This window comes from Ornithorhynchus anatinus, chromosome 16 (genome assembly GCF_004115215.2).
Source record: "Ornithorhynchus anatinus isolate Pmale09 chromosome 16, mOrnAna1.pri.v4, whole genome shotgun sequence".
Taxonomy (NCBI): Eukaryota; Metazoa; Chordata; class Mammalia; order Monotremata; family Ornithorhynchidae; genus Ornithorhynchus; species Ornithorhynchus anatinus.
Genome location: NC_041743.1, coordinates 3,858,063 through 3,883,065, shown reverse-complemented (window position 1 = coordinate 3,883,065; position 25,003 = coordinate 3,858,063). Strand labels below are relative to the sequence as shown.

Genomic DNA, 25,003 nt, shown 5'->3' with positions numbered 1-25,003 from the left:
TGCTAATTCTCTTGTATTGGACTCAGCCAAACTCTTAGTACTCTCCCAAGCGCTCAAAAAAATACCAGCGATTGATCGGCTTTGAGTTATCTAGGGTAGAAGACGGGAAATAGCCCACGAGAGTAGGTGGGGGCGAGGGGAGCTGTTTGGTTTAGAGGCATTAGGTAGGGAGATCTTTCTGCCCTGTGCCTTGCCTGCGGCCTAAATGATAATTATGATATCTGTTGGGTGTTTAGTACGGGCCAAGCACTGTGTTAAGCTCGGGGGTAGAGATGATACGATCAGATGAGGCACGGTCCCTATCCCACTTTGGGACTCAGGCTCTAGCGTGTGCCAGGGCACTGTACCGAGCACTTGGGAAATTGCAGGAGTGTTGGTAGATGTGATCCCCGCCCTCGAGGAGCTGACAGTGTAGCGTTTGAAGAGCACTGTGCTGAGCACTTAGGAGAGTAGACTTGGCGGACACCATTCCTGCCCCCAAGGAACTAAAAGCCAGGAGAGGGTAGAGCAGGGTCCGGGAGATCTTTTGTATGGTTCTTTCCCAAGCGCTCAGTACGGTGCTCTGCACGCAGTAAGCGCTCAGTGAATACCAATGATTGATTCGTTGAGCATTTTGTACACAGCACAGTTCTCTTTGGTGGAATCCTCTGTCCTCTCACGTTCTGGAGACTGGGACTTACCTTACCCTGGGATTTACTCGGGAACGAGGGAAGGTGGGGGTTTCTCACCCACAGGAGGAGACAGTTGTGTGTCTCCTATGAGGGAGACAAATGGTAATAATAATAATAGTAATAATGGTACTTGTTGAGCGCCTATTATATTCACTCAGTCGTATTTATTGAGCGCTTACTGTGTGAGGAGCACTGTACTAAGTGCTTGGAAAGTACAAATTATATGCGGAAGCTGTTCTAAGCACTGGAGTAGATACAAGTCAATCAGGTTGGACGCTATCCCACCTGGGGCTCACGCTCTTAATCCCCATTTTTACAGATGAGGTAACTGAGGCCCAGAGAAGTGAAGTGATCTGCCCAAGGTCCACGACAGCAGACCTGGCGGAGCCGGGATTAGAACCCAGGTCCTTCTGACTCCCAAGCCTGTGCTCTTTCCATCGAGCCACACTGCTTCTCGCACGGTTGTTCGGCTAGTCCCGTCTGTGGGCCGGCACGGGGCTCAGCTCTTCCCGGAAGCCTTGGGTCCCGTTGAGCCAGGGCTCCGTGGAGAGGTGGCCGCACAGGGGAGAGCAGGGGGGCACATCCGTCGGCAGAGGCCTTGGATCCCAGACTGGTGGTGTCTGGTCTCTGGCCCGAGGCCCCTAAATGGATGACCTGGCTCTGGGATCTCCTTGAGACGCGGGCCCCTTCGAAAACCCGGGACGGCCCCACACCCGACCCGTCGGCTCTCAGGCTCGGCAGCCCCCAGGTTGGTCCCTGAGGGGAGATGGCCTAGCTCGGGGAGCTGAGGTGGGGTGAGCGGAGGCCCGATCTGCGGGGAGGGCAGAGGGGGCTGTTGGGAGAACAGATGCCTCGGGGCGGGGGGGACGGAGATGCCTGGGGGCCCGGCCTGTCTTCCCCTCCGCCTCCAGCCGGGCGATCCAGGGGAAGCCCCCCAGGCCTCCGGCACCAGCTGCCACCTTCCCAGAAGAAAGGGAAACAGCAGCAACGGGAGCTGACCGAGAGGAGAAGGCTCCAGGTCCAGGGGATCGTCGGATCAGGGCCGAAATGGAGGAGGGGTGGGAGAGCGGGTGAGGTGCTGGAGTGTGTGTGTACGTGCGATAATTATAACGGTAATCTTGGTATTAAGCTCTCACTTCGTGCCAGGCACTGTACTAAGCACTGGGGGAGAAACAAGCTAATCGGGTTAGCCACAGTCCCTGTCCCGCACAGGGCTCGCAGTCTTAATCCCCATTTTACAGATGAAGTCACTGAGGCCCAGAGAAGTGAAGTGACTTGCCCAGGGTCACACAGCAGGCAAGCGGTGGAGCCAGAATTAGAGCCCAGATCCTTCCGCCTCCCAGGTCCGGGCCTTTCCACTAAGCCGTGCTGCTTCTCGGCAGGCTTCTCGGCCTCCCTAGGTAACTCGTCCTAGTCTCAATCCACTCTGTCAGCTTCCCTAGATTTCTCTTTAAGACTCCAAATCCTCGTTCAGAGATTGGTCGGTTTCTCTACGTCCGCTAAAAGTGAAGAGGAGCACTAACTGGGCGTGTGCTTTGCTCTTAACTTTCTCTTCCTGTGTCTAAACGGTCCCTTCTCCTCCTCACCTTCCTTTATTATCCCTGCGGGGTAGAGGTAGGGAAGTGGTGACGGGGGGCTGTGGTCTTCTCGCGTGTCCTTCACGCTTTGGGAAAGAGGTGCGTGAAGAAATCTGTGACAAGGGGCCTGTGCAGCAGAACTCAAACCCAGATCTCCTGCCTCAAAGGCAAGGACTCCCTCAAGCTGGGGCACTGGTGTCCTCTCCAGGCTGGATGTGTGCGTCGTGCCCTCCGTTGACTGGTGGAGGAGGAAATGGGAGCTCCCTGTGAGGTGTCTTTGGTTTCTCCTGCTCACCGGGGCTCCGGACCCCTCCTTAACAATGGCTCCATCCTCCATTCACCCAACAAATTCTCTGTAAAACCCATCAGTACTTCTGAAGAGAAGGCCCTGTGAACCTTAGAGAAGCAACATGGCCTAGTGGATAGAGCATGGGCCTGGGAGGACCTGGATTCTAATCCCACCTCCCTCACTTGTCTGCCGTGTGACCTTGGGTAAGTCACCTCACTTCTCAGTGCCTCAGTTACCTCATCTGCTAAATGGGGATTAAGTCTGTGAGTCCCCTGTGGGACATGGACTGTGTCCACCCTGATTAGCTTGAATCTACTCCAGTACTTAGTATAGTGCCTGACTGATAAAGTCCTTAGCAAATACCGTTAAAAAAACCTCTAATTATGGCATTTATTAAATGCCTTGTGGGCTTTTGCAAGCCCCTGGACATTTTTCTGATCTACCAGACAGCTGAGGGAGAGAGATTGTCTTCCAAATTTAGCTATCCACAGCTGTTGCATTCGTGAATGGCCAGTGTCTGTCATTCCATTAAATGTTTAGAGATCTTTGAAGGAAAGCACGCAGATTGATTGTGAGATGAGGTGAAGCCAAGAGAGTTGGATCCTCAGATCCACAAACTCTGAACCTTGACCCGAAGGGTCTTTCTACAGCATAGGTAGGAAGTATTGCTTTTCTTCCCAGCCCTGAGTCCTTTTCCTAAGAAATTCCTGTGATTGAGGAATTGACTGACCTCGCTGGAAAATGATAATTTCCAAATAAACTTTCCCTTGAGAAGAAAATATCAATGGAAAAATCAAGTCCCATCAACTCAATGAAGATTGCCCGCTACCAGCTTTCCAACCAGGTTGTCAGGGCTACCGAGGGCCAGGACGGGGCCCAAAAATGATTAATGTCCTTCTCGACCAGTCAAGATTGGAGAAAAAGGCCGCCGGTGCAACAGGGAAAATAAGGCAGTCAGAACCGGGCTTAAAGCTGTTTCTGACACACGCCTCTGAGGGGACTGCCATCCAATCGGCTTGACGCCACAATCCACTGGTGTAAGGAATCTGCGGGACCCAGGTTAATGAAGACAATCGCAAGCTAAAGAAGATTAGCACCCGATTCCGTGGAAGCGAAGGGCTGGATGAAATTCTTCCGACGCCAAAATGATAAACCGTGAACTTGAGACACTGGGATAAACCCCTTCCCTTTCTCTCAAATCCAGTTGACGGAAAAGGACCGTTCTAGAATGACAAGGCGCCTCTCCCCTTTCCACCGGCCCCTAGAGTGGAAACATTGTTCTCTGAGGCTCCGCTCTCCTGATGGAAGGTTATATAAAGGTGTGCCTTGGGCACTCGTTACAAAACAGAAGAGAGATGTTGGGTCGGCTCCCATGGGGAAGATGCCGAGAGTTGGGTTCCTTGTTCGTATCCTTCTGATAGCTGCTTGGATCGGCAGCCTCCTCAGAGTCCCAGGCCCCGTGTGATCACTCGATCCCCGAGCATCTGGATTCGGTTGCGTTCTAAGCCGGACCAAGCTGTCCAAGACCAGGTTCCGGAAAGTAGCTCGGATAGCGTGAGAAAGCCCTGGCCCAAACCCTTCTCCAGCTCTCCCTCACACCCAGAAATGAAATTTTTCTTCTGCGATGGATGCCTCAAGTGCCGGGATACTGGGAATCTAGTCCGAGGATTCTAGGAGTGGACCTGGGATCAGGCCAGAAGGCGGGGTGGGGGGACTAGATGACTTCCGGCTCTAGGATTCTTGGAGGAGACCTGCAAGTTTACAGTCCTCTAGACTGAAAGCTCGTGGTGGGCAGGAAATGTCTGTTATATTGTCCTCTCCCAAGCACTTAGGACAGTGCTCCTCACACAGTAAGCACTCAATAAATTTGATTGATTGATCGACTTGGGTCACCGGCAGAAAGCGGGGGGTGACCTCCAAACCTTGAATTCTGGATTTCCTGGAGAGAACCTGAGGCATGGGCAGAAGGCAGGGGGATGGACTAGATGATCTCTAGGCCTAGGAATCTGGGATTCTCGGAGAGGACCTAGGGCATGGGAAGATGTCTTGGGAAAAGGGGCCACAGAACAGCACTTGCCCCCGAAGTTCAAAGCGGCAGGTCTAACGCCACCCAACCCTAGTCCTACCTCCTGCAGCAGCCCAGGTGCTTTCCCTCCCCTTGTCTAGAAGCCGAGCTATGCGTGATAGAGCCTGGGGCTGAGGCAGCTGCAGAAGACACAATGGGAAAGGCCGAGCCAGTGGTGTTTGCCATAGGAGAGCCGGCTGCCAGTGGGGAGGGAGAGGCTGTGGTTAAGGATCAGACAAAGATAGGGCTGTTTTCCTCCTCTGAGCCCCATCTACCCCCCAGCCTCGAGGAAAGGATGGGGAGCCAGATTGGTGGAAAGACTTTCCGGAAGACCGAGGAGGAGGGGGAGAAGGCCGGGAAGGCAGAGGGCAGAGCTGTCGTGTCCGTTCTGGACTCCACAGTGCCGGCCTGTTTCCCGGGAGCCTCGCGGAACTGCCCCTCCCGGGCCTCGGCAGAGATGGCTTAGTCTCGGACCGTGCTGGGACCGAGGGGAGTTTAGCCCGCTCCCCGGGGGCTTGGATTGGACCCTGTCCTGCAGTGGGGTTTGGATGTCTCTCGCGAGTTGAAGAGAATGAATGACTCTTTGTCAAGAGAAGCAGGCAGGGCCAAGTCCAAGGACCCAGAAACAAATCATCATCTGACTCTACCCAGGTCCTAGTAAACAAACTAAAGTCCATGGTGGCTTCTTGTCTGGAGGCAGGGGCACAGACCCGATAACCTCTTGAGGCTCCTTTCGGCTCTAGGTTTCCTTGACAACCGGGAAGGCCTGGCATCCCCCGTGGCCCCACCCTGAGTCCCACCCTGAGTCTCCTTGGGATTTTCACCCATCTCTGGTGAGAGAGACAGGTAGGAGAGTGAGCCACGGTCATCCATAAGCCTTCGGCACAAGAGTGTGATCCGTGTGGGGAAATGGGCCTTTCAGTCAGTGGTATTTATCGAGTGCTTACTGCGTGCAGCGCCCTGTCCTTAGTGCTTGGCAGAGTATAATACTACAGAGTTGGTAGACCCATTCCTTGTCCACAGTGAGCTTACAGTCTAGAGCCTTTCCCAGTCAATTAGCTAATTAGACTCGGCTGTATTATTTGGCTGCCACTGACTCTCCTTGGGGAGCTGGTTCCCCGTCCCGTCCCCCCCCCGCCCAGGAGTCAGGTGGCTGGGTTCTAATCCCGGTTCTGCCACGTGTCTGCCGTGTGACTTTGGGCAAGTCACTTCACTGGGTGTCTGTGGGCAAGTCACTTAACTTCTCTGTGCCTCAGTTACCACCTCTGTAAAATGAGGATTAAGACTGTGAGCCTCACGTGGGACAACCTGATCACCCTGTATCTGCCCCAGGGTTTAGAACAGTGCTCTGTACATAGTAAGCGCTTAACAAATACCAACATTATTATTCTCTGAGCCTCAGTTCCTCACCTGTAAAATGGAGATTCAACCCCACTCCCTCTACTAAGACTGTGAGTCCCATGTGGACCAGAGACTGTGTCAACTTGATTAACTTGCACCTACCCAGTGCTTAGAATGGTGTTTGGCATAGAGTAAGCACTTAAGTATGGTAATTACTAATTACTACTCTTAAAATGGATTATAAAATACACCCTCTCCCTCGCTCTTAGATTCTGAGCTCCCTGTGGGACTGGGACTTTGATTGGTCTGATTATCCTGTAGCGGTGAACAAGCACTTAATACATTCCATTATTATTATTTTTACTATGAATAATAATGAGAGCCACCCCCTCTCCCTGGAAGTGCTGGGAATCAGAAGCTCCCGATTGGGGATTGTGCAAAGCGCTGGCCCTCTGCCAAGGAAAATATTTTGGGATGTCATCGATAAATGGCACATACACATCCTCTCGGCCCTGTGGCGGGGGAAGGGAGCCAAGTCCAGCCTCTTGGCCCTGTTCATCTCCCCTGTGGTTTCGTGTTGCCCCTGGCCTGCCCTGACTGGGCTGCTCTGATCCGTCGGGTAGGTGCCTGGCACGGGGCTCTGCAAGTGCCCAGCCAGATGTGGCCGTATCCGGGCGCTGGGGAAGAGAGTCCCGGGCATTAGGTAGCTTACCCGGGGCTCTTAGGGGGCAGTGCCCTCTCACTTGGGCCAAGGTGAGTGACTGTGGATCCCAGCTGGGTTGGGAGGGGGCGGGAGCTTGAAATGAGGGCCGCTGGGGCTGGCGTTCATTGTCGAAGTGCAGATTAGCTGCCCCTCCCCTCATGTCCCGGGCTTAACGGGGCCTGGGACGGCCAGAGGTCCCTCAGGCGGGGGCTTGGGAGGACCAGATCCAAGCTCAGGTGCAGGCCTGGTTGTCTGGATTTCTGTCTCGGCGCTGGAGCTTTGTTTCCTCCCCTGGGTGCCAGTTTCATTCCCCGCCCGGGCGCTGGTCTGTGATGAGAGAGGAGAAGGCTGGGAGCTGGCATAGTGGATAGAGCACGGGCCTGGGAATCAGAAGGTCACGGCTTCTAATCTCAACTCAGCCACGCGTCTGCTGGGTGACCTTGGGTAAGTCACTTCACTGGACCTCAGTTTCCTCACCTGTAAAATGGGGGACGGTGAGTCCCACTTGGGATAGGGACTGTGTCTAACCCGCTTTGCTTTTATCCACCCTGCCACTTAGTACAGTAAGTGCTTAACAAATACTGCAGTTATTATCATTGTTATTATTATTATACCCCACAGCTGCAGGAAGGACACTGTCCCCATTCCACTAATAACCACAACTTTACACTCTACCTGTAATTTGTTTTAGCATCTGTTTCTCTCCCTAGACTACAGGCTCCTGAAGGCAGGCATCATGTGAACTAACTCTACTATTCTCTCCCAATAATACTAACTGTGGTATCCTGGTATCTGTTAAGCACTTACTATATTCCAAGTCCCACATGGGGCCCAAAGTCTAAGGACGAGGGAGAACAGGTATTAAATCTCTATTTCGTAGATGAGGGAACTGAGGCACAGAGAAAGTGGAGTGATTTACCCAAGGTCACACAGAAAGAAAATGGCAGAGCTGGCATTAGAAGCCAGGTCCTCTGACTCCTAGGCCCATGCTCTTTCCACTAGGCCACACTGCTTCTGAGTACCACACGAGGCACAGAGTAAGTGCTCAGTAAATACCATACCACTGACTGATTGATTGATTGATTTCAGCGGTTTTTTAGGTAGACAGGCACCACTAATTGCTTGGGAAAGTAGAATAGAGTTCACCCGCGCAGGCTATTTGAAAAGCAGCATGGTGTGGTGAATAGAGCCCAGGCCTGGGAGTCAGAAGGTTATGGGTTCTAATCCCAGCTCCTCCACTTCTAATCCCAACTCCTCCACTTCCTTGCTGTGTGGCCTGGGGCAAATCAGTTCACTTCTCTGTGCCTCAGTTACCTCATCTGTAAAATGAAGGTTGAGACTGTGAGCCCCACATGGGACACGGACTGTGTCCAACTTGATTTACATATAATCATAATAATATTAAGCGCTTTCTATATGCCAAGTACTGTTCTAAGCACTGATATCCATCCCAGTGCTTAGTACAGTGCCTGACACACAGTAAGCACTTAACAAATGCCATCATCATTATTGTTTACTATTATTTATTATAATTAACTACTCGATAAGGAGGGAGATTAGGTGTCTCCCCATTTTACAGTTTAGGAAATGGTCTTTGAATAGCCCAACAGTGGTTACCCCAAGACTATCTCAGCCCTTCCTCTGTCATCCAGCTAATCAATCAGTCATTTTTTATGGTATTTAAGTGCTTATTATTATATCCATCCGTCCAACCTTCCATACACCGATCCATCCATCAGCCTATTGACCAATCTATCTACCCACCCCTCCATCCACCCACCCACCCGCTCAGCCGTACTTGCCCATTCCGGACCGGGACCGCTGTCTCCTGTCAGCCGCCAGCAGAAGCGGTAGCCCGGAGCTACTAGAATTGTCTTCACTGTTCGCTTGCAAGGTAGTAATCATTGGAGAGAAATAGTAATCGATTAATAACGGTGTCCATTAAACACCTACTTTGTGCTAACTGCGGTGGTATAAATTCAATATTATGAAATTGGATACAGTCTCTGTCCTATATGGAGTTCCCCACCTATGTCATCCTCATTTTACGGAGGAGGAAACTGAGGCCCAGAGAGGTTAAATCGCTTGCCCAAGAGAGATTAATGGGGGAGTTGGACTTTGAACTCAAGTTTTCTGACTCCCGTTTCTTTGCTCTTCCTGCAAAGCCCCACCCCCTCCCAATTGTGCTTATTGAGTGCTTACCTTGTGCAGTGCCCCGCGTTAAGCACTTGGGAGTTTCCACAGACGTATATGTTCCCTGTCCACAAGTTGCTGGCATTAAAATGGGACAGACAGGCATAGAAGTATCGACTTATGCGGATACATAAATGTAAGAGGCGGCTGAAGGGTTGAAAAGATTCAGGGGACTGGTAATTAGTGTGGGAAGACTTGCTGGAGGAGAAGGGATTTGAGGAAGGATTTGAAGGTGGGAGCGGATGGAGGTCCGGTGGATCTGGGGGCCTGGGGCAGGTGTCCCAAGCCCCAGGGGCAAGGTGAGCAAGGGGTCATCGGAGGGTAAGATGTGAACGGGGTACAAGCGGGACGTGGGTGTGGAGGAAGCCGAGAGAACCAGGGAGAGTAAGGGAAAAGCGGCGTGGCCTAGTGGAAAGATCACCAGCCTGGGAGTCGGAGGTCCTGGGTCTTAATCCCAACTCCACCACTTATTTGCTGTGTGACCTTGGGCAAGTCACTTAACTTCTCTGTGCACCAGTTACCTCATCTGTAAAATGGGGATTAAGACCGTAACCCCCATGTGGAACATGAACTGTGTCCAAGCTGATTAGCTTGTGTCTGGAGTTTAGTACAGTGCCTGGCACATAATAAGTGCTTGACAAATACCACCAAAAAAATATTAGGGAATTAGCGTGGCCTAGCAGAAAGAGCACAGGCCTGGGAGTCAGCAGACCTGCTTTCTAAAACCGACTCTGGCACTTGTCCGCTGCGTAACCTTGGATAAGTCACTTCACTTCTCTGTGCTTCAGTTTCCTCATCTGAAAATGGGGATTAAATCCTACTCCCTGCTACTTAAAACTGTGAATTCCAGGTGAGAGAGGGTCTGTCCAAACCAATCGTCTTTGATCTAAACCAGCACTAAGTACAGTGCTTGAATTAGAATAACAACAATAATAACAGTGACGATAATAGTAATAAGGCTACTGCTCATAATAATTATGGTATTAGTTAAGTGCTTATTATGTGCCAGACACTGTACTAAGCACTGGGGAGGATACAAGTAAATGAGGTTGGACACAGTTCTTGTCCCATAGTCTCAATCCCCATTTAACGGATGAGGGAACTGAGGCCCAGAAGTGAAGTGAATTGCCCAAGGTCACACAGGCGGAGTCGGAATTGGAACCCTTTTGACTCGCAGGCCTGGGCTCTCTCCAGCATGCCATCCTGCTTAGTAGTAGTAATACTATTACTAATAATAATAATGGGACGAGCCAGGAAGAAAGGTGGACCAAGCTGGCAGTGCTCCTCGAAGCCAGCGATGACGAGAAAATCCATGCCACGAGCCAGATCCATCTTGAGAAAAGTCCCAGCATTTCCGCCAGGGTCATACGGACAGTTTCTCTCACAGAGACGACTTGGAGACTTCTTCCCTCTGCCCGCGACTTACTGTGTGACCCCGAGCAATTCCTTCACCTGTCTGGGCCTCGTGTTTCTCGCTGGCACCAGAGAGAAGAGGGAGGGAATGGTGCAGCCTCAGCTCTGAAGGGGGTAGGGTTTGGAAGGGATTTAAGAAATTCTGAGCTCTCTGCAAATGCCAAATAATTGGAATCCTTTATCAGAGGAGCTCAGACCTCTTTTAGGAGTGAGAACACAAAGAATTCCAGGAAGCTCATACTTAAAGCTTGTTTCCTAGGCAGCTGGCACCACCCACCTCTCTCCGAACAGACCGAACAGAATTTGCTTCTCAAATGTACAATTTGGCCTCCGCTTTCATAACGAAATTCCTGGTGTTACGCTCGAATCTTTCACTTTCTGAAAGGTACCTGTAGTCAAAGGGCTCATTATTACCCTGCTCCGCTCTATTAGACCATCTCTCTGTGAGTGCTATAATTTTCTCAAGGCGGAGAGGGCTGCTTTGGATTTTGACTTCCAAAATATCTCCTCGAACATTTACTTTCAGGGAAAGATGCTATGCTTTCCTAGACCTGGAGCTTTGGTTCTTTTAGGTGTGGGTTAGACCAGGGTTGGGAATGCAGTCTCATATGATAATAATAATAATAAATGATTATTGCTACTATCCATCTAAACTGCAAGTCCCTTGTGGGCAGGGAACCTTGTATCTACCCCAGCAGTTAGCACAGAGAAAGCATTTAATAGACATCATTATTAATTGATTACCATTCCTCAATTATACCAACTTAGTTATACTAAGTACTCTCCCAAACACTTAGTACAGTGCTCTGCACAGAGTAAGAGCTCAAAAAATACAATTGATTACCATTATTATTAGTCTTGGGTGTTCACTATGTGCTGGGCATAGAAACAAGATAATTAGATTAATCACAGTTAAAGTGGTTGGTTTTCTCTCAGCTTCCCCCTTTTCTTCCATTCTCGCGGTCATTCCTTAAATAGGATTTTCATGCCCTCGTTCGTTTCCTGGCCTTGCACCATTCCAGTTTTAAAAATCAATCCCTGTTTTATTTTATTTTTATTCTTATCCCCAGAGTTGGGAAAGATTATCCGGAGATTAGGTACAAGGAACACAACCTTTTATTACTTTGTACTTTCGGGCCATAATTGGACAATTATAGAAAAGTGCTCTCCGCAGTGGTTGGGTTTGTCAGTAAATTACCTTGGAATAAGGAGAACCCCATTAATTATTCATTTTATTTCTTTATTTTCCGGCGGTGGGACTCGGCCGAAGGCTGACCCGCATTCCAAATCTGACAGAAAAGGGACTCCCGGGCTCTCCATCGAAGGTGACAGCGTGAGATTTGAAAACCCCAGGAAGAACCAGGCAATTGACCATAGTGTTTTGAGGCCAGCCCGATTGTCAAAATTGGGGAGCAAGTAAGATGTATGAAAGGGGTGGGGCTTTTTTTATGGTATTTGTTAACTGCTTACTTTTTGCCAGGCACGGCTCTAAGCGCTGGGGTAGATACAAGGTAATCAGATTGGACGCAGTCCCTGTTCCACATGGGGCTCACGGTCTTAATCCCCATTTTAAAGATGAGGGAACTGAGAAGCAGAAAATTTAACTGACTTATCCAAGGTCACACAGCAGACAGTAGCGGTGCTGGGATTAGAACCTAGGTCCTTCTGACTTCCAGGCCCGCGCTCTACCCGTTAGGCTACGCTGCTTCTCTCGGTGGTTAGATGTGGTTGCCTCTGCTATGGGTTACATTTGATCTGATGTTTTCCAAGATTCACTCTCTTGGGAGAGATTTAGAAAGGAAAAACACACAAACCCACCAGCCAAATCAACCTGAACAGTGGTCTGTTTTTGACATAAATCTTGGGCACTGGGGGAAGATTATTTCCCATTTAATCCACTTCTTAGAAGACAACTTCCCCACTAAGGAAATATTAAGCTAATAATTCAGGCAGAGAAAATGCAGTGTCCAGCTAAATTCACATTTTGTGTATTTCTTCAGATTTATGATGCAGAAAGGCGGTGGTAAAGGTTGGGAAACCACAGATATTTTGGCAGTGTCATCAAGTATTTTGATGAAGTTTAAAAATATAATTCCTCTCAGATTCTACATGAGACATCCTTTAGTGAATTTGGTTCTTTTGCAATTCTTCTTTAAAACTAGACTAAAAAATAAGGATCTCGTCTATTAATTCTATCATATTCTCCCAAGCTCTTAGACCAGTGCTCTGAATACAGTTGCTACTCAATATATGCTAGTGATTGATGGGTTGAAATAGTTACTGAGTATTAATGAGATTGATCCCGATCAATCAATAATATGTTGCTGTTAATGGCATTTGTTCAGCGCTTACTGTGTGCCAGGCAACCTCTTAATCGCTGGGATAGATAAAAGTTAATTAGGTTGGACACAGTCCCTGTCCCACATGGGGCTCACATTTTACAGAAGGGGTGACTGAGGCAAAGAGAAGTGACTTGCCCAAGGTCACACAGTAGACAAGCAGTGGAGCTGGGATCAGAACCCAGGTCCTTCCGACTTCCAGGCCCGGGGTCTAGCCACTGGGCCGTACTGATTCTGCACTTACTCTGTGCAGAGCGCTGTGTAGCCCTGGGTTCTGATCCCGGCTCCACCACTGCCTGCTGTGTGACCTTGAAGAAGTCACTTAACTTCTCTGGGCCTCAGATTCCTCATCTGTAAAATGGGGTTTCAATACCTCTTCTCTCGTCCTCTTAGACTGGGAGTCCCATGTAGGATAGGGACTGTGTCTAACCTGCTAATCTGGAATCAACTCCAGTGCTTGGAATCAACTATGTGCTTGGCACATAGTGAGCACTTAATAATAATGGTGGTATTTATTAAGCACTTACTATGTGCCATGTTCTGTTTTAAGCACTGGGGTAGATACGAGGCAATCAGGTTGTCCCACGTGGGGTTCACAGTCTTAATCCCCACTTCACAGATGAGGTAACCGAGGCCCAGAGAAGTTGTGACTTCCCCAGATTCACACAGCTGACGGATGGCGGAGCTGGGATTAGAACCCATGACCTCTGACTCCCAAATCCATGCTCTTTCCACCTAGCCGTGCCGCTTCTCCACCGCAATTATTATTATGATTATACATCCTTCTCCAGTCCTCAGAAACCTCCGAGTTACCCATTTCTCGCAGCATCAAACTTCTGAGCGCCTTTAAGTCACTGAGCTCACCGTGGGCAGGGAACGCGTCTTTTATATAGTTACGTAATGCTCTCCCAAGCACTTAGCACAGTGCTCGGCACCCAGTAAGCGCTCGAATCCGACTGACCGACCCACTGACTGTTTATCCGCTCTCCTCTCCCATTACATCCAGCCCTTCCTCTCAGTTCTCTTCAAGTTCATCTTCTCACCGTGCCTTGTTTTTGACCCTCCCGCCTGTGACCCTTTTGCGCAAAGTCTGCCTCCTGCCAAAAACTCCCTCTTCAGCTCCACCAGACAACAGCTTTCCCCGCACCCCCCACCCCCCCCGAGCCCTTCTGTAATTCTAGCTCCTCCAAGGGACTTTCGCTAATCATTTTTCTTCTCTCCAGGTCACGGTGATCTGAGCAATTAAGCACTTACGCCCAAGCAAGGCACTTTTGTACAGATCGATTTGTCGACTCTACTACTCAAGCACTTTTTTGTTCACTCCTCCGATCTCTCCTTCCTCCTATCTTGTAAAAGATTTGGTATCTCTCTTACCAGTTAGATTAGAAGCTTGGCCTGGGAGTAAGAGGGCCTGGGTTCTAATCCGGGCTCTGGCAATTGCTTGCTCTGTGACCTTGGGCAAATCACTTAGATTCTCTGTGCCTCAGTTCTCCTGTTCTCCCTCCTACTTAGATTGCAAGCCCCTTGCAGGACAAGGACTTTGTCCAACTATTTAATTGATCCACCCCAGGGCTCACAATAATAATAATCATGTTGGTATTTGCGTTTACTATGTGCAGAGCACTGTTCTAAGCGCTGCGGTAGATTTACAGGATAATCAGGTTGTCCCACATGAGGCTCACAGTCTTTATCCCCATTTTCCAGATGAGGTAACTGAGACACAGAGAAGTTAAGTGACTTGCCCACAGTCACGCAGCTGACAAGTGGCAGAGCCGGGATTCGAACCATGACCTCTGACTCTCACCCCTGTGCTCTTTCCACTGAGCCATGCTGCTTTTATATGACATTCATTCATTCAATAGTATTTATTGAGCGCTTACTATGTGCAGAGCACTGTACTAAGCGCTTGGAATGGACAAATCGGTAACAGAGACAGTCCTGCCCTTCGGGCTTACGGTCTAATCGGGGGAGACAGAACAGAACAATAGCAATAAGGCAAATAGTTAACAAATACCATAAAAAATAGTTATCAAGTCTTCTTCCACTGGTGCACTCTCCTGAGTGCTCAGCACAGTGCTGTGGACACAAATGTTTTAAGTTAGTGGAATTCCTTTTGGTTCTTTGCTAGACTAGTTTGAATAGAATGTTCCTCAGTGGTTTAAGGACGACTGAAAAGGCAGAGATGTCTGCTGATACTGAGGGCTCAGAGATAACCTGTTCTGCGACCACAATCTTCCCCGTTCTCCGGCCATCTCACGGTGTGCACCACTGGGCCCCGGGGGGACCGGACAAGAGGGTGCGGATGGTGCTCCACAAATCATCACCGATATGTCGAAACAACTCGAATGCACGTCACGCTGGCCCCTGTTGCCTGTGAGTGGTGCTCACCCAAATGAAAAGGTGCCCAGCTGTGTTTTCCCGGGCACCTTGTGGGCAAGTGTGGAAGAGATTCTCTGAGACGCTTATACCTGGGAGGCTGCTCACGGCGGGGAACGTCATCTTGGATCTGAAGGACAGCTCTCTTATCCGTGGATTGGTGCCCTGAAGGGCCCCTCTGAGGCTCTGCCTTGATTTTTCAGTTCTAGCTTCGCTTGGATGCCCTCATCTCTAAAGCTCTTTGTCTTCGGTCCTTTCGAAATGTTTCTGTGTTCAAGGCTTTCGTCCCTCCGCACTCTGGCTCCCATTCCTGAACCGCTGGCTCCTCCAGCTGACTCAGGGGGAAGGTTTGGAATCCGGATTTGTGGGCTGAACTTGCCCCCCAAGAAAATTATCGTCTAAAGCTTTGCTTTCACCTCCACTTGGGAGATTAATTGGGCAGGGGAGGTGGAGAGAGTGGTAAGAGAATCAAGTAATCATATTTATTGAGCGCTTACTGCTTGACGAGCACTGTATTAAGAGCTTGAAGTGGGGAGAGAATGTGCGGGCATGATCGTGTATGCGTGTATAAATCCTGGAAACTGGAGTCTCCTGTTCCCTCAGACATTCAGAATCATTTTATCCATTCATGTATTATTATTATCCATTAACGTAGACTTCAGCGGGAAGGAATTCTCCTACCCGAAATTTATTTTATAGTGAATCTATCCATCAGTGGTATTTATTGAGCATTTACTGTGTGTAGAGCACTATATTAAGCGCTTGGGAGAGTCCAATATAACAGAATTAGTAGACATTCCCTGCCCACAGCGAGCTTACAGTCTAGAAATGTCAATTATTCCCCACAAGGAGAAGTATCATGCAACTCTCCCTACCTCTCCTTACCCAAAACAACCTAACTGGACCCCCCAGGGTCCGAAAGAACATGGAACCCTCAACAGGACAATGCAATACTTACTCCATCTTCCCCACTACGGTGTAAGCTCCTGAGTGCAGGGATCACGTCTAGTAACTCTTTTGTGCTCTCCTAAGAGTTCAATACAGCGCTCTGCACAGAGTAAGGGCTCAGTTATTTTATTTATTATGGTATTTGTTAAGCTTTTGCTATGTGCCAAGCACTGGACATGATACCAGATAATCTGGCTGACATAGACCCTGTCTCACAGGGGGTTCACAGTTGGAAAGGGAGGAAAAACAGGTATTGCATTCCCATTTTACAGATAAGGAAACTGAGGCCAGGAGAAAAGTTCAGTGACTTGCTCTAGGTCCCACAGCAGGTGAGGGACAGGGGAGGGATTAGAACTTGGGTTTCCTGACTCTCCCCTAGACCATGTTACCTCCCCTTGATGGCCAGTGTCACCTAGAAAAAAATTAGCCAAGGGTCACCTCACTCTTCTGGCTAATAGCTGAATGTCAGAGAGGATACACACAGACTCAGAAAGTGGGAGGGAAGTGTTCCCAGTCAAGCAGAACTGTTCCAGAACCTCTGGAATTGTATATTTTACACCGTCTATTTGAACATCTCAAATTACACCCTCCTCTCCCAGTACTCTGTCAACTTGCTTTTCCTGGGAGTTTTTAGACTTGGCCTCCATTACACAAAAGACATTTTCCACTGCCTGGTTTTTATGGCAAGTGAACTATCTTTTGGCAGGATCCAGAACCTCTTCTAGTGTTAGCTTCTTTTCTTCATCCTCTTCCGGGTTTTAATCACTTTCTCTTGGTGGTCCAGCCGGGACCAGAGAGAAAGAAAATCCCTGGGCATAAGTCTGTCTCTGGATCCAGTCAAAATGAGAGCATTCAGAGAAATTTTCTCCTGGATAAGAGTTCCCAGAAAGAGTTTTGACACTGGAAAAAGTAAGGTTGTCAAAACTGACCTGGATCTTTAAACGTACGTATTTGGAGGTGGGAAGAAATCAAAGGCCAGGAGAAACAGGGAGGGAGGTTGAGGCGGGAAGAATCGAGAGCGAGAATCGAGAGCTCCTCTCATTGGCATGAGAGGAGCAAAGACACTGGGATGGGGAATAGCAAGAAGACCTTCGAGATCCCAGGCAATCAATAGTATTTATTGAACGTGTACAGAACACTGTATTAAGTGCTTGAGAGAAGACAATATAACAATATAACAGACACATTCACTGCCCACAAGGATTGTGTACAGTCTAGAGGGGGAGATGGACATTAGTATAAATAAATTATGGTAATGGACGTAAGTGCTGAGCGGGTGGCGGATAAAGGGAGCAAATCGGGGTGACGCAGAAGGGAGTGGGAGAAGAGGAAAGGAAGGCTTAGTCAGGGGAGGCCTCTTAGAAGAGATAGGCCTTCAATAAGGCTTTGAATGGGAGGAGAGAAATTATGTCAGATATAAAGTGAGAGGGCATTCCAGGCCAGAGACTCTCTAGACTGTCAGCTCTTTATGGGCAGGGAAAATGACTGATAATTCTGTTGTACTCTCCCAAGCACCAGTACAGTGCTTTGCACATAGTAAGTACCCAATAAGTGCCACTGATCAGTTTATTGAAGAGAGCATTAAGAGCCCTGAAGCTAATCATGAGGAGTTTCTGTTTGCTGAAGAAAGACCAAGAGAGCCAATGGAGAACTATAAAATCCTTGTGAGCAGGGACCAACTGTGTTGTAGGGTTCATTCATTCATTCAATAGTATTTACTGAGCTCTTACTATGTGCAGAGCACTGTACTAAGCCCTTGGAATGTACAGATCGGCAACGGATAGAGACAGTCCCTGCCCTTTGACGGGCTTACGGTCTAATCGGGGGAGACGGACAGACAGGAACAATGGCAATATAGAGTCGAGGGGAAGAACATCTCGTAAAAACAATAGCAAATAAATAGAATCAGGGTGATGTACATCTCATTAAACAAAATAAATAGGGTGATGAAGATATATACAGTCGAGCGGACGAGTACGGTGCTGAGGGGATGGGACGGGAGAAGCAGAGGGAAAGGGGGGAGAAGAGGGTTTAGCTGAGGCGAGGTGAAGGGGGGGTAGAGGGAGCAGAGGGAAAAGGGGGGGAGCTCAGTCTGGGAAGGCCTCTCGGAGGAGGTGAGCCTTAAGTAGGGATTCGAAGAGGGGAAGAGAATGAGTTTGGCGGAGGTGAGGAGGGAGGGCGTTCCGGGACCGCCGGAGGACGTGGGCCGGGGGCCGACGGCGGGATGGGCGAGACCGAGGGACGGTGAGGAGGTGGGCGGCGGAGCGTGCGGGATGGGCGGTAGAAAGAGAGAAGGGAGGAGAGGTAGGAGGGGGCGAGGTGATGGAGACCCTTGAAGCCTAGAGTGAGAAGTTCTTTCCCAGGGTTCTTTCCCAGTTCTTTCCCAGGTTCTTCATACAGAGTTCTGCACACAGTAAACGCCTAAGGGATTGATAGGTGTGGGCCGAGTGAAGCTTCAGGAGAGACAGCATGGCCTAGTGGATAGAGCACAGAGCTGGTAATCACCAGGTCATGAGTTCTAATCCCGCTCTGCCAACCCAATTATCTTCTATCCACCCCAGCGCTTAGAACAGGGCCAGGCACATAATAAGCGGCGAACAAATACCATTAAAGAAAGAGGATACTCTGAACAGCAGCAGTATCACGGAAGAGAGATTGGAGTCGGGCGAGGCTGGAGGCCGGGAGGCCGACGGGCCGGCAAGGAGGCTAATGCAGTAGATGCGAGCTGCCAGACTATCACCATGAGCAGTTCCAAATTTATTCCTCAGCCCAGAGGTTGTTTACCCAAGATGGCACTGTTTTCGGGGCCTGAGAAATGCCAGTGAAATGGGAAGGACAAATGAAGCTGCCAAAAACCTCAGAGCAGATTTATTCTGCATCTCAAAACTCTCCCTCTGATCCACCGAGGGAGCCGCGGGCCTGAAAACAGGGCTGGGAAAGATAAGGGCGGCGACAACAAGCGATTAGGGATGAGACTACAGCTGCTCTGGCTTTCGCCCTCCCGAGACTTGTAGGAATTTCCCCACCCAGAAGCCAAGCCCTCAGGATGGTGCTGGTCAGTGCAAGATGTCTTTCTGCTGGCTTAATAATTGTGGTATTTAATAACTGTGGTGCTTGTTAAGCGTTCATTATGTGCCAGCACTGTATTAAGCGCTGGGTAGACAAAAGGTAATGAGGTTGGGTTAATAGCACCTTAAATAATGATGATGGTATCATAGTATTATCAATTATTATTACTGCCAATAATAACCTTGGTATTTGTTAAGCACTGGGGTCGAGTGGGTTGGGAAGCATCCCCGTCCCACATGGGGATCACGGGCTTAATTAGATGAAGGAGCTGAGGCCCACAGAAGTGAAGTGACTTGTCCAAGGTCACATAGCAGACGAGTATCAGAGCTGGGATTAAAACCTAGGTCCTCTGACTCCTAGGCCCGTGCTCTTTCCACTAGGTCACACTGCTTTTCATTATTACTATTATTTCTACCACAACTGTCCATTATCTCTCAAGGAAGTAGCCTGGGCTCTGAGCATACTCAGCTGGCCGGAGCCCGAGAAGGTGCTTCTGGCGAGTTCTGCGAGTTTCTCCCTCCCCGACCCCCACTGCCCGCTGGGCCAGAGACTGAGCTGTTGGCCACTGAGTCCTAGAGAGGCCCGTGGATCACATTCCTTTTTACCCAGGCTGGTAATGGCCGACCCCCGGCTAGGAATTACCCAAATGCCCGCTCCCCTCTGTGGTGGGTCAGGGTAGGCTAGTTGTGGTGGGTTTCCCTCTGTTTGCTTTTCCTTCTTCCTGTGGCACTTAGACACTTGTCTTTTGTTTCGCCCAATCTCCCAGAAGCCACCTGGGGAGTGGCAACTGCTGGGCTTGCCCTGGGCCGATCCCTAGCAGGCTGTTTTCTCTGGAACGGGTTTCCCGGGCCTTGGCCGGGTCTTGGGAGTCTCCCCAGGAGGGTCCATCCGGCCGTTGGCTAATGTCTTCCGCCGAGGGGAGGGGTGGGATGGCCCCGCCAGGAGGTGGGGAGAGATTTGTCTCCTCACCGACCCCGAGCATGGGAGATGGTGGTCGGGGGCAGGGAGGGGGGGTCCCTGAAATATGGAGGGGATCGGAGACTGGGGTTGGACCCCAAATCACACTGTGGCGGGGCCTGGAAAATGTCACAACCACAGCAGGTGTCCAAGTGGTGACAATACATAGCCAGCAAGTCAGACAGAGTTATCAAATCCAGGAGAGGAGGGGCTCCTTTCTTCCTCTCCTCCTTTCCATCTCACTCTTCTCTCCCTCTCCTTCTTTCTCCCTTTTCCCTCTTCTCTCCATCTCCTCTCTCCCTCTTCCCCTTTCTCTCCATCTCTCATCATCGCCCCCCCTCCCAGCATCTCTTCCTTTCCCTCTCCATCTCTCTCCCTCTCCCTCTCTCAGGTTGTCTCTTCTCTTCCTCTTCCTTCCCCCTCCTTTCTCCATCTCTCTCCCTCTTCCCCTCCCTCCCTTCTCCATCTCTCCCTCTCCATCACTCTCCCTTTCCCCTCTTCTCTCCCTCTCTCCCTCTCTCCCAACGTTTCTCCATCTCTCTCCCCCATCCTTCTCTTTTCCTCTCCAAAGTCTTCCTCTCTTCTTTCTTCTTCCTCTCTGCCTCCCCCATCTCTCCACATTTTACTCTCCTCCTTTCTCTCTTCTTGTCTCTCCCTCTCTCCTTCTCTCTTTCCTTTTCACTCCCCCTTCTTCCCACACCTTATCTCCTTTCCTTTCCTCTCCCTTCCTCCTCCCGCCTCCTTCTCGCTCCCTTTCCCTCACTGCTCCTACATCTTCCTGCATCTTTCCCTCTCCACCGCTCTCTCCATCTTTCTTCCCCTCACCTCTCCGTTCATCCCTCCCTTCCTCTCACCTGCTCTGACATGCAGCTTCTCCGACCACATGATAAACCATAGTACATGTACCCAGGTCCAAGAAAGGCTGTATTTTTATAGAATTTTGTCTGTCATGGAAGTTGGTGTATTTGTGGAAGCTTGTATAATTAGGGAAGTGTAAGCATTTAGCTCTGGCATGCCTTTCCCTTCTTTCCATCCTTGTGTAGTAAAGCTAAATTTGTGTCAGTTCTGGGTGATTGTTTTGATAACGATGGAGCCAGCTATAATTTCTCACTTGTTCCTCCACCATTAACCCTCCTAGCCCAGCCTTCCCAAAAGGCCACATGGATTGCAGTTGTGATAATTGTGGTGTGGAATCTGGAGACAGGCTATTTTAATGAGCTTGAAGTCTAACAATACTTTCAAAGAAATCTCCCTCTGCTTTCATGCGAGGTCTTTAAAAAAAAAAAAAAAGACTGTAAATATACACTTTTTTCAACAGTCTTTACCATATGCCACCCGACGTAATCAATCGACAATATGTATCGCGTGCTTGTTGGGTGCCAAGTACTCTACTAAGCGCTTTGGAGGTTATAATAGAGTTAGCGGACCTGATCCCTGGCTTTAAGGAGCTTACCGTCTTTCCGGAGATATTCAGTGGAGGAAAAAGAGACTGTGCCACAGCTGTTGATAGTTTAGATAGTTAAAAAGGTAAATGGAAAAATGTGTGAATGACTGCAAATTGATTATAGACATAAGTGCTAAGCGTCGTTGCGTCAGTATTACTCTTCACTTACCGTACTGAGCACTTGGGCCCTTTGGAGAGTACAATAGAGTTAGTAGAAATAATCCTTGGCTTTAAGGAGCTTTCGGTCTACTATGTGCAGAGCACTGGACTGAACTCTAGGATGAATACGATAGAGTTAGACCTGATCCCTCCCCTTGAGGATCTGAGGGTCTAGTAAAGAGTTTACAACTGAGTGAAGAATTTACGATCTAGCAAACACTAAGGACATCTGTTGGATGAAGGAGGTGGGTTTCCAGAGACTTTGAAGGTCCAGAGGGCTGTTTTGAAGAATTCAAAGTGCTCAATAGATATTGTAGATTGATTGATAATAAGTTAAGTGTTCAATGTATGCCCAGCATCGTGCTAAGAGCTACCGCAAATACAAGATTATCAGATCAGACTTCTAAGGAGGAAGGAGGAGGGATATTTCATCCCCATTTTACAGAAAAGGAAAGGGAGGCACAGAGAAGTGAAGTGAGTTGCCTAAGGTCACAGGAGGAAACTGAGACCCAGAGAAGTTGGGGGACTCGTCCAACTTGCCCGGGCCCCTTGTCGCCTTGCCCCGAGCCAGCTGGCTGATCTGAGGGGCCCCCACAGTCAGCCCGACACCCCTCCAACGTCTCCCGGAGAGACGCCTCTCTCGGCTCCCACTCCATCGTGCCGGGAGACAGACTACCCCCAGCTCAGCCCAGAGGGGGCCTGCTGCAACCCGGAGAGCCTTGGCACCCGAGCCGGGCAACGTCAAGGCCCCTATGAGAGGACAGGTCTGTATCTGCCCCAGTGCTTAGCACATTGCTTGGAGCAAAGTTAGTGCTTCATCGATATCGTAACTCCTTAGCTCACGCAACCTGAGTTTTCCCTCCTTGCTCTGGCCCTTGGTTTCTTTCACTCGGCCAGGAAAGGCAGGGTGGAAGACCACCGGGGAAGGAAATAGGTCACTTCCCCCGCACCTTCCCTCTAGGAAAGCCGGATGGGAACACCGCCGGAAAGGTTAGTAGGTCACTTCCCCCACAGGGTCCCCTCTAGGAAAGCTGGGCCGAAACACCTCCGGACAGGTAAACGGGTCACTTCCCCTGGCCAGCCCCGTCTCCGCCACCCCCCGGGGTGGACCTCCTCGGGTTCGGCCCAGCCTCCTGGCAGGCGCAGCCATCCACGTGGACTCGGAGACACACGGCGGGAGCCGGAGGCTGATTGAATTGCTCCCCGTCAACATGTGTGACTCACAGTGACTCCGCTGCCATCTGGAAGGTGACAGGAAGCTCTGGCCCTGGGGACAAGCTAGAAGAGCTACACATACACACACACACACCTCCCATTTACACATACACACCCACTCACACACACTCCAACTCCCATTCCACCACACACTCCCACTCCCATACATACACAAATCACCCCCCCCCCCACAAAAAAACACTCGCACACGCTCCAACTCCCATCCCCCGAACACTCCTACTCCAATACACACACAAACACACTCACATACTCCACCCTCTCTCTCCTTCTGCTCAACTTGGTGTCATCTTCAGCTCTCTGTTGTCTTTAAGTCTCATAATAATAACTGTGCTATTTCTGAAGCTCTTCTGATGTGCCAAACACTAAGGAGGGTAAGAAACGGAATGACCTAGTGGATAGAGCACGGGCCCGGGAGTCAGAAGGACCTGGGTTCTAATCCCAGCTCTGCCACCTGTCGGCTGTGTGACTCTGGATGAGCCACTTCACTTCTCTGTGCCTCAGTTAACCCATCTGTAAAATGGGGATTAAGACTGTGAGCCCAGTGTGGGGCATGGACTATGTCCAACCCAATTAGCTTGTATCTACCCCAGCATTTAGTACAATGCCTAGGACACAGTAAGTGCTTACCAAATATCATTTTAAAAAAAAAAGCGGTAGATAAATGACCTAAATTGATCCAGACCTTTTTCCCAAGAAAATAACAAAATGGTCATCCAACTTCGCCCAAAGTTCAGAGAGATCGGGGTGGGATGACACACATACACCCCCCCACACACACACACTCTTTGCTTCTTGGATGATTTTGTTTGCCGACTCAACCCACATAGGACCAGGAACTTTTAGAAATCTCTGGGGTCATCTTGCCTGCTTTCCAAAGAAAGAAAAGCTCAGAGAAGTAACTCAATTTCTGGATCCTAAGAGAAACACAATTGTTGGATCCTGGGAGGAGATCCAGAGTCCGAGGTTCATTCATTCATTCAATAGTATTTATCGAGCGCTTACTATGTGCAGAGCACTGTACTAAGCGCTTGGAATGAACAAGTCGGCAACAGATAGAGACGGTCCCTGCCGTTTGACGGGCTTACGGTCTGATCGGGGGAGACAGTCTGATCGGGGGAGAACAGTCTAATTGACATTGGCTCTTGTTTCTAAAGGCAGAGCATCATCTCGTAATAATGATGGTAATTATTAAGCACTTACTGTGTGCCAAACATTGTGCACAGCCCTGGGGTAGTTACAAACTACTCAGATGAGGGACAGTCCTTGTCCTCTCTTGAAATTCAGGGTTTATTATTTTCAATGATAATTGTGATGTTTAAGCGCTTACTCCGTGCCGGACACGGTACCAAGTTCCGGGGTGAAAACAAGCAAATTGGGTTGGACGTAGCCCATGTCTCACGTGGGCTCAGAGTTTAAGAGGGTGGGAAGGGGAGCAGTGTTCTTATCCCTGGTTTTAATAAGAGGCAAGTGAGGCACAGAGAGGTCCATAATTTGTCCTAGGTCACACAGAAATCAGCGGCAGAGCTGGGACTACAACTCAGATCCCAGGTCCTTGCTCTTTCCACTCGGCCATGCTGTCCCCTGATCACTGTCTGGCTGCCACTGGCACCTCCACGTGATAATGACAGTTGTGACGTTCGTTAAGTGCTTACTATGTGCCAAGCACTGTAGTAAGCACTGGGGTAGATAATGAGATAACCAGGTCCCCGTCCCACACGGAGTTCACTGTCTAAGGGAAGGGAGAACGGTTATTTGATCCCCATTTTACAGCTAAGGAGACTGAGACCCAGAACAACGAGTGGTTCGCCCAAGTGACACAGCCGAAAAGTGACTAAGGCGGAATCGGAACCCAGGTCCTCGGTCTCCCGGGCCCGTGCTCTTTCCATTAGGCCACACTGCTCATGCACCACATCTCATCTCTGGGCTACAGAGACATCTGTCCTGGCCACACCCCCAGTCCACTGGTCTCACCTTCCCCGGAAGCCAAGATGACTTTTCTTCCCGCCCTTTGGGTACCTGCTTTCATTCCCTAGTGTGAGGGGGTTTTTTTCCTTATATTTTTAGCCACTCCGGTTGCCCCAGCAACAAATAGAATACACTGAACATTTTGTTTCCCCAAGAACAAATGCATGTTTAAATATTCAAGCAATTCCCATTGTTGAAAGGAACTGATTTCTGCAGACCAGATGAGAGAAATGGAAGGGTTTTTGCCTCTAGTTCCTT

The 25,003-nt window shown here is 49.6% G+C and overlaps 1 long non-coding RNA gene across 2 annotated transcripts in view; it reads left to right on the top strand.

Annotated features, from left to right (window-relative positions):
• Positions 1-25,003, top strand: part of LOC114817207 — a 48,314-nt gene that overhangs the window by 8,067 nt on the left and 15,244 nt on the right. Inside the window, exon 1 of one of the 2 annotated variants that reach the window (XR_003765046.2) lies at positions 6,551-6,696. The exons of the other annotated variant lie outside the window; for it this stretch is intronic. This is a non-coding gene — a long non-coding RNA (uncharacterized LOC114817207). Of the gene's footprint in view, positions 1-6,550; positions 6,697-25,003 lie in introns of those variants that run through there. 2 annotated transcript variants of the gene reach the window in all.